This window comes from Mytilus edulis, chromosome 12 (assembly GCF_963676685.1).
Source record: "Mytilus edulis chromosome 12, xbMytEdul2.2, whole genome shotgun sequence".
Lineage (NCBI taxonomy): Eukaryota > Metazoa > Mollusca > Bivalvia > Mytilida > Mytilidae > Mytilus > Mytilus edulis.
In genome coordinates, this window is record NC_092355.1 from 38,369,445 (window position 1) to 38,380,397 (window position 10,953).

General features: G+C 30.3%; 1 long non-coding RNA gene across 1 annotated transcript; it reads right to left on the bottom strand.

Moving 5' to 3' along the window:
- Positions 1-1,986: 1,986 nt before the first annotated feature.
- LOC139499623 (uncharacterized) lies at positions 1,987-4,953 on the bottom strand. The gene is made up of 3 exons (XR_011658233.1): positions 4,714-4,953; positions 3,627-3,878; positions 1,987-2,637 (listed from the first exon to the last, which is right to left on the bottom strand). It is a non-coding gene; the product is annotated as an uncharacterized lncRNA (long non-coding RNA).
- Between the last annotated feature and the right edge of the window lie 6,000 nt (positions 4,954-10,953).

Consider the following 10,953-nt stretch of genomic DNA (forward strand, 5'->3'; position numbering starts at 1 on the left):
AACATAAAAAAAAATCATAAAAAACAAAATTTGTTTTCTTATTCAAGTAAGGTAACATAGTGTAATAGTTCTTTTCTCACTAAAATGTAAACAATTCTAATTTTTTCCTGCAGTCATTATTTATTATGAATTATATAATTTCGCAAAGAAAATTTGTAATTCAACGTATTTTATTACAGTTCATGGAGAGATTTCCAATAATTATTTCCCCAAAGGAACGCATGACAATGTAGTTAGTTCTTTAAATAAATACAACACTTTTAACATGTTTATATATTCTGTTATGTTTTTAATAAAACTAATAACTTGTTGTTCATTCGTTTGATGTGTTTTATTATTTGATTGTGTCATTTGACTAGGGACATTCCGTTTTGCATTTTCCTCAGAATTCAGTATTTTTGTGATTTTACTTTTAAGGTCTTGTTTCTATTTTGAAAATAAATTTACTGCCTGAAACGTAACTAAACAAAAATTGAAATATAGACCTAACGATTTTACAAACACAAATTGTGTTCATGGAAACATAACGTAATCACGGAATCAATAATCGAACTTGTTTTATCTTTTACAAAAGATTATGTTTTAGATATGTTCTTCAACACATGCCGTGAATTAAGAATATTGATGGGTTTATTAATATTGCTAGGGGATTTTATCAATTGTCTTAATCCAATGAACTTCATTCAATAATCACTTCAAATAAATACGGCAATACCATGACCAACAAAAAGTTGGAAAATATTCCTACTTATGGAGTACCACTGTGAAGTAAAAATCAGAACATCAAAATTATATTGTCAAATTAAATTTGTTAACTTACGATTTAAAAATAACTAATTAATTCTAGAGTCATCGACATTATCAATACAATGATAAGTATTGCAAAATGTAATATAAATACTTTTCTCATTTTTGAACAGTGGTATACTACTGTGCCATTATTTACACTGTTGGTTTCTAAATGATGATAAAGTATGCTAGTCTAAAGTCAAGAATCACTTAGATATAAATATTGATTCATGATCTGGGTTTTCCAGAAATACAAGAAGTCGTTTATCTGCAACATGGCATATATGTTTTATTCGGGCATGATTTGTCAGGATGTGACGTTAATGGTTCGGTAATGGTATAGAGTAGAGATTTTCAGAGCAGTCATTGAATATTTTCTAGAATATATAACTATCTTATCGAAAGTATAACAAATGTCGGATTATTTTATAAACGTTAACACTAATATTATTTTTATGGTCACGATTTGTTTTCAAATTTTGTTAAAACTACCATTTCCAATTCGTAAGATAATCTTAAACTCTAAATGATTGCATTTTGCAAAATGACTGTGAAGCAGAATATTATATTATCACATTAAGGTAGTTCGCTACTCAGTTTTAAAACAACAAACTTGTCATAACACTGGTATATATTGATAGGGGAATAATAAAGGAACACCATAGCAAAAAAAGTATATAGGTCAATGTGCTTTTTCGAGATATTAGCAATCAAAATTTTGGCGGGAAAATATTCTCTCTGGATTTTTCATAGCTTTATCATTGACAGGTTTACATTTTCGAAAACTATTAAAAAATAACAACGTTGTTTAAGACTTTTACAGATGGCTTATAATTATACATGTAAACGTTTTATAAAAGAAAAATGGAGGTCAATGGACCAATTTTTTTAAGGCATTCAAATTGATAAAACCAGAGGATACTGAAATTCTGACAAAAATTCCAAAACAAGCCAAGCGAACATCCTTAAATTAAATTCAAATATGTTTATACGATAAAATGTACGATATGTAGGATGTAAAAATCAATTTTGGAACACAATTCAATATCTTTACGTTTTATATCCACAAATATCATCCTCCATAACCAGAATAACTGTTCTCTTTTTTTGTTGGTGGAAATATTGCTGTTTTACTTGACATGTTTGTTTAATGCTTCCTATAATTCCTTATTAAAGTCATCTACATTTATCAATAAAATTATTGATATTCCAAATGCGTTACAAATCCTGCCCCATTTTCATCACATTATATTTATTTCAAAGTTATGTTGATATGTTTGATGTATTCGCTTCCAATTCTTAAAGTTTAGGGTAAATGCAATAGTATAACGCTTGTTTTAACGGATTTTCAATCAAAGAAAATTAAGATGAAAAGATATTTATTGATTATCGGCTGGCAATTTCTTATCTCTGGATTTACATATTCAATTTTATAAGTAATAATTAGTCTTCGCCCAATGTAATGTATAATAAAAAAGATATTGTATTTCAAATACGACAACTATTCACAAGAAACCAACATGACACAGAAATTATCTGATATAGGTCATCGTACGGCCTTGACCAATACACAAAACTTATACCGCACAGTCAGTCATCTATTAAAAGTCCCTAAATCATCACTTGAAAGCATTATTCAGCATCTTTCAAAGTAAACGCTACCAACATTACTACCTGCAGAATATTTACTTGTTTGAACCAAAGAGCATGTTCCATCAACAGTCATCGTGAAACCAAGGCAGCTATCAGTTTTTCGGCAATAAATGGCACATCGTAGACGTGTGGTTTTTGTCAAAATTTTCTGAAGACTCAAAATCGGTTGTTTGTTTGTCTGCTTGCAGTACAATCCTGTAAAGATGTATAAGACAAATATGTTTAACACGTAATGTTTAAATCAACATGAATAATTGTTCCGAAATGCAAAATATAAAGATTGACAACATTGAAAATGAGAGATTTCAAAAGGCGTTTCAAGTTTGTGGATTTCATTGTTCTGAGTTCTGATTTTTCGATAGTTTTGATTCAAAAGCCACTGATGAGACAAATACAGACAAACGCAAGGATGACATACTGGAAGAGTTCACGTTGTAACTTAATTTGTAAAATTGATAAAAACACACTGTTATCGAAACAAACTTGGATGCCAAAAAAAAAAGTCTTTTATACACTTTTTAATTTTATTCTATCAAATAAAAAAAACGATCTTGTTTGTTATACATGTTAAATAGTGAATATACGTCAACTCTATCCACGACCTAATATCATTGATGTATGCAACCTCAGGTTACAATTTGATCTTTAAAGTGTCGCATTGTCTTACACAGCACATAGTTCACAAAGAACAAAAAACCAACAGCAAAAATGAAATATTCCAAAAAAAAACGACTTCTACTTAACTCCATATATGCTAACTATGCTGCATTTTAACCATTACACTTTCTTGACAACTATTGTACTTATTAAATAAGAAGATGTAGTATTTACTAATTATCCAACCCAAAATGTCGTTCATATATACAACTTAATTACTGTATACCAACTTATTTTCGCGGACATTTTATTTCGCGTTTATACCTTTTTAGTCCATTCGCGGCAAGTTAAGTTTGCGATTTTCTAATTAAATTGAGGAAGTTAATTAAGGAAATAGCCAAGTTATACATTTTCGCGACGATTTAAGTTCGCGTTATATTTCTACTCGCGTACTCATTTAATGTATGAGAATTTGAGGTGTCACAAAATGATGAACAAATGAAACAAACTGGACCAACAGTAGCTAAACTGATTCTTGGTATTTGCCAGAGATAATAAATAAATTTAGAAATAACGTTTAAGAATACCTTTATAAGGAGTTTGATCAGCAAAGACTTCAACTTCACACAAAGTTAAGGCGTCTCTGTTTGGGAAATAATGATGTTTCTTGTATAGTTTGATAAATCTTCCACGGATAAGCTGATTGCAGGCAATACTGAGTACACTTGGAGCCGTCACAGCTTGATAAAAACAGAGTTGCCCCTGATGCTGGTCATAATCTGTCCAAGTGTTGATGCTTGGATTGTAGATGAAAAGTTGAAAATCAATCAAACGATAACCTACAATTTTACATAAGGCAATACAATATGCAAAAATGAATTGAAATGTATAATATGGTATATACAACATGATATGTGCCACATAACGTGCAACCCATTTAACTGCATCTTAAATTCATCAAGCTTTTATTAAAATCTGTATTATAATAGCAATTGGAAGTAATATTAAATGATCTTATCTAATGGCTTGAAAGATAACTTTTATTTTAGAGTTCGACAACAATTTAGGAACAGTAATTTATACTTTGAAACCTTATAAGACACTTGAATTTTTGACGTATACAACAATCATTTTCCCATTGTGGCGTCAGATATTTTGTTTTATGACGTCAACATTTTACTTGTACCTGTGTGATATCTAGTAATGGCGGACAAATAACGACAACGTGTATTCTTGTTGTCTAATAAATCAAAAATATAAGTCTTTTGGAATAATTTGACATTGCATTATTGGTGTTAAGGTTCATGCTTCTGATTCTACCAGTAAAAAGAAGCCATTTTAACAAGTAAAGTTGTTGTTGCGATTATTCTAGACATGAAAAGTAACATTGTCTATTATTATCTTTTCGTTATATAACTTTAAAGATATAAAGCGTGAACCATTGTAAGACTTTTCAGTTTTCCAAATTGTATTGTTTCTTTCTTTAACAAAACGACTCTTATAACAAACCAATAGTTCACGAAATATTAAAAGGTCTTTCCACTATTTAAGTCAGCATCATTGCTAAAAGTTACATCCAGTTTACTCAAAGGTACTTTTGGAGTCAAGTCTGAGTTTTGTTCACACTTCTTGTAAAGACATATAATAGTTTAACGCCACTTAAATATTACTTACTACAACAGTCTTCTCTATTGTATAGTGTTATCACGTTAATCGTGTACTCCTGTCCAAGGTCTATGGCCCACCAATAATTTGCGTCATTACTTAACGTTTGGGCACAGAAAGGCCCGTTGACTGCATCATTATCAAACTGCTGCCTATTGCCATCCACAGCATAAGAAGAAGCGGCTGGTTTATTATTGCCCCAGAAACGATAAATTGAACTTTGAATGGTATTTTTGTTAAGCGCTATGTTCTCCCGAAATGCTAAAAAAGTTAAATAATAAAAATACCGAACACCATGGAAAATTCAAACCGGACATGCCCTAATCGATTGCCAAAATCGAAAGGTAAAATTAAAAAAAATATCATACTATATAGGCATTTTACTATATGAAAAATGGTGGTCTCAACCTCTTTGTTTAGCTATTGAAACCTCTCACTTGTTTGACAGTCGCAAAGAACGCGCTTATATTCACAACTCAAACAAAATAAACACGATTTGTATAGTTCGTTCTTCTGATGTACTGTTACTTCATTGTCCTAGATTAGGGATAGAAAAGAAGGACGAAAGATACGAATAAACTGACAACGCCATGGCTAAAAATGAAAAAGAAAGACAGACAAACAATAGTACACATGACACAACATAGAAAATTAAAAAATTAACAACACGAACCCCACCAAAAACTAGGGGTGATAGTAGTGGGATCCCACTAACATGTTAACCCAGACATATTATGTGTGTAACCTGTCCCATGTCAAAAGCCTGCAATTCAGTGGTAGTTGGTTGTTGCTGTGTTACATGTTTTAACTTTTTAACAATTTTTGTAGATGAATAAGGCAGTTAATTTTCTCGTTTGATTGTTCGACATTTGTCATTTCGGCGCCTATTATAGTTAACATTACGATATGGGCTTTGTCCTTTTGTTAAAGGCCGCTCGTTGATCTATTGTTGTTAATTTCTATGTCATTTGGTCTTTTGTGGAGAGTTGTCTTACTGGCAAACATACAACGTCTTTCTGTTTTTGTATGTGACAAACAGACATAAAAAGTAAAAGTGTCAATTATTAGGATACAGCAGTTAACTTTGTGCTGTAATCTGTATCTCTATAAAAACAAACAAGTATGACAACACAAGAAATTGAATGATATAAATACAAAGCATATACTCAGTAACCAAAAATGAAGGAAAAGACTGCCAAAAATTACCATGAAAAATAACACGATAGAGGGAAATATAAGTACCTATCCACGCCACAATAATATTATCAAAACGGGACTAAATAGTAAAGGTTTATAATTGACTTAGACAAAAAAAATCTGTAACACGTAATCAAAGATTACATTATATGAAATCACCAAAATAAGGAAACATAATGTATAAGTTCAATTATTTTAGTTGTTATGAATTCATAAAGTCTCTGCAATTGAAATCTTGAAAATTGAACCAGCTGACACATTTAACCTGATTGATAAGTTTTTAAGGATATTGTAATTTATTTTCATGAATGAATATCAAATTACGACAAACTGTCACGTTCATAAATTCAAATATATTTTACTTACCAAAACTTTGCACAAGAAAGCTCAAGAAAGTAATCCAATAGTTTGTAATCTTCATAGTGTTAATTCTGGAAAAAAAGTAGTTAAATTACTATGAAAAAATATCCTGGTACTTTCATTCAGTATGGTGTACTGATTAATCAACCGTAAGTGATCAGACGGCAATCAGTCAAAATTTTAAATACCTTTTTTGACGTATGTTAAATTTACACGTTAATGTAAACGGACAGTTTTCGATATAAAACAAGACTTATACTTTACAGAATAAATCAATACGACACACTGGGATATCCTTATCTATTATGCAATCCTAAAATAAATCCAATCACTAAATAATACATGGAGTACATTGTATTACAGATAGTAAGTGGTTAAATATTCATAATATAGTAAATTAAATCATTAAATCATAAAACTATGTTAACACTTCAATAAATAGTCTAGAAACCATTTCATAAAGAACTGCTAACACTAGTGAAAACTGATTTAACATGTTTAAGGAACTAATTGCTATACTGAATGCGTAATATGCATAACCCTTTAGTTAATAAACAAATTAAGATTCGTGACAACTTAACAAAAGCAGTCTGGAAAATATTTCAAAATTATTTTTCCTTTGTTCATTCGTTAGACAAGCTAAACTTTTGGCTTACCTGTCAAAAATAAATGTGTAAAGTACTTATACTTTGTTTTTTGTACAATTCAAATCTTAATTTATATGACAAAATGCAGACATATTATTGGTATATACATAGTGTTATGAATAATTATATCTTAAACTATCATTTAGAACCTCGAAATGTTACATGATAATGCACGGGTAAAATCATGTGTATGTGAAGATTTTTTTTTCTCTTTCTTGGCGAAACCAGTTGGTATTTGTCGGTTATGAAAGTACTTCACAGTTTGTATTAGACGAGCGACTCGAAAAAAGATCAAGTGTTGGAATTTCAAATAATGTAGATTTATTAAAATTCGAAAAATTCTAATTTTCGTTGATTTTGTGCGTACTGTGGAACCATGAATCTAAATGGTAAACGAATAACAAATTTTCTAAAGGCATATATGCAAACTTTGCAAAAGACACGACAATAAATATTCATGAAAATGCAAGTTTCCCTCAATCCAAGAAAAAATTGGTACATAAGAAAAAGGATGAATCCCGACTACTTGGTTTGATCATCACTGAAAAAATGTTGGTTGTCGAAATATATATATATACTTATTGCCTAAGATTTAAGGTTAATGCCTTATTTCCCTTACTGATACTAGCACGTATAAATCTACAGCTGATTTATTGAAATTTGCTATTTAAAATTTTAAAAAATATTTTTACTTTTGATACATAATACATCTCTCTTAAACATAGTTCTGATTATGAGTATGCATTCAACATTTTCTTCTTTTTTTCAGTTTTATCTATCCCTGCGTTGATTCTTCGGCTGTTTGAAGTTCCCGAATACTTCCTCTATCAAAATGGGCTGTTTTACATAATTTAATGTTCACTATGAAATCTCACACCAAGTCATTGAAAAGCCGAAAATGTATTACAATTTTAATATGTGATGAGCTATCGGATCAAAAAGGGACATAGACAATACTGTTATGACTATGTACGGTCGTCATTTTCTGATACCAGTATAAATGAAGTTGTAGAAAAATGAACAAATTAACACGTATTAATTACATTCCTCTGAAGCGGTGTTCTGCTCGTATCTTTTTTCGGAGCCCCAAAGCTGAACTTGTGAAGGACAAGAACGAGTTATACCGTAACAGTTTATAAATGAATAAATTTCAGCATTGATGATGCGTTTCTTTCAAACGATATGAAGGCACACGGTTCAAGTTTGTCATTTTCCTTCCTGTGAAATATGTTCCTATGAGATTAGGATTTTTGTAAACTTCCAATTAGACCTTTTCAACAATTGTCTACACCTACAGTTGGCGTACTAAATTATAATCCTGGTACTTTTGATAACTATCTACACCTACAGTTGAGCACGACTACGAGAGGTAAGATGTGAGGGGTCGTCTCAAAAATAAAAATTGAAATTAATACTATACATCACTGAGAGATTTAATGCTTTAAATTTATTTGAGTGACAATGATAAAAATGGCATTTTTAAATTTAGAAGGAAAAAAAACAACGATCAACTCATATTCTGTACGGTGAAAAAAAAAACAGAAGAAAAAAAGCAGATAAAAACAACAAAAAAACGACATCAATCTCTGACCGACTAAAAAGGAATCAAACATGAAGGCGAAGCATAATTTCCATCGTGTAAGGCCATACACAGTATCAACATTTTCAGGGCTTGGTTCAGGCGAACAAAACAGGCGACGGGATTTTACTAATCTAATTAGATAAAAAAAAAACTCCCTTATGCATGGTCATAGACGAAATTTAAAAAGAATCATTCGTAAAAAAAAATAAAAGATTATAAATCCGGCAAAGATTTGTCAAGGAAAAAAGAATTAGCGAAATAATTTCTGACCCGTTGGCAACAAAATAAAATATAACAATGACAGTGTAACATATAAAACCAACGATACTTGTTCAACACGGAACCCATTTATCTCTATTACTAAGCAATTCCTGCTTTTTGCAAGAAACTCAGAGGTCATTTTCGAGAACAGAAGAATGGCTCTACGATAAAATAGACAACGTGCTATAGTAACTAGTATGTTGAAATATAAATTCCATACGCACGTATGTACTGCTTAAATGTTGATACATCTCCCCTTATTCAAGAAGGAAATACACTAATTTTAACAAGGTATCTTGATCTTTTCATTCGACCTTTGAAATAAATATGTTTCTACCCCTCCCAAAATTGAATATGTACATCGCGTAAGGTTTAAATCGTTTATAAAAGTCTCGACCGTGTTAACAAGTGTGATAACAGACGGACAGACAGTCCAGTATTAATATTGTTTCAGAAATTCTAAGAAATTTTCAGAAAAACTTTTACAGATACACATTTATTCTTATTGGCATGCGGCATAATCATGAAGTTGAAGAGAAAGCTGATCAGGATGCGGAATGATTGCAGTAATTGTTTAATCAATTCAACGTGAAATGTCGTGTAAATACATGCAATAAGAATATTGTATGATAGAGAAATATTTTTATTTACTTTTTATATTTTTTATATCTTCTGTAGCTGTTTATAACCGCCAAACCGAAATTATATATCGTAATGATAATCAGACGTTTTTGTCTATGAGACGACCCCTCCATTTTACCTGTAAACTATAGGTGTCATTAGTCGGTGTCGAGAGTTGTTGAAAAGGTCTATTAGAAAAAACTCCTTTCAGTAAAGCATTGTCAGTTACTAAATAAAATTATATTATAAGTTGCAATAACTTCCAATCCAGTATGAATAGATATGTTCAAACAAACATACTATTGTCATGTAGATATTAAGGATATTGTCTCCCACAAATAGGAAGCACACGCTATGGAATTAAATCTTATATCCTGACATTATCATTACAAAAGATATGGATTGTATCATTTTATTGCAAATATGACGTAAGCTTCATTTAACATTGTCATATAAACTCAGATCACGTAATCAGGTATCGTGTTATCTAGAAATTACAATTTAAAGAATGTTTAATGAAGTTTACGACATATTGACATTAAAATGAAATAATGTATATCGTCTATAATTATAATTTAAAATTTACTGTGTATGCACAAAAACAGAAATATCAATAGAAATTTGTTTAAACATTCTGGATTAATATTTATAAAACTTTCTGTTTTTCTGATAGCTCAAAATTACCCATTCGAAATCAAAGAGTCAAATGTTAAAGAGCAAATTATTTAAAGATAAGCAAACAAAATAACAAACATACGTTGAACACTTAAATGATTAGAGCAATCAACTAAATTATGAACAAAATGTATTTTCTATGGATACTTTTTATTTATATTGTGTCTCTTTTGGGGTTTTGACCATTATTTTCTATCTGTGAATCCAATTTGCAGTTTTAATATAAAGCTATGTGATCGGAAAAATACATCGAATAAGGCAATAAAATAACAGGTAAATGTGAAGTCATTTCGTGATACATTTTAGCTCGTGCATGTTCTACTTTACGGACTTTAAATACAGGAGTGTGGTCCTAACGCAGAAACTACTCCAACAAAGTTATGAGGAGGTCATTGAAAATTGTTTTGCTCGCTAGCAAACATCCTCTGTTAAACTTTGTAATAGTTAAGAGACAATTATTTATGCATTGATTACAATACCGATCTTTAATTGTACATGCATGCATATGGAAAGAATGAATAACACTTAAATTATGAGATTTTGTTAAGGAAAACAAATAGATTATTTTTCCTGATTTTTTGCTGGTTTCACTGCTTCCGACATACACGTTCATATTTTTGTTTTACTTTATTCTTATTCTTTGGTCAATGTGTACATGCATGTGATAAAATCACACTCTATCATAATTCAACTTAAAAATACAAAAATCAAAGCTTCATTTGAACTGACAGTAAATTTATTCTTAAAACAGAATAATTCTTAAAACAAAATAATTGAAATTCAGCAAAATAAACGTTCGATATTATCAATGTTATTTCAACTGATCGGGCTGAGCTAACGTTTTAATTTGCATAAGGACAGTCTTTTTGAAGATGTGTATGCTAAGGATGATTGCCGTTATAGTTG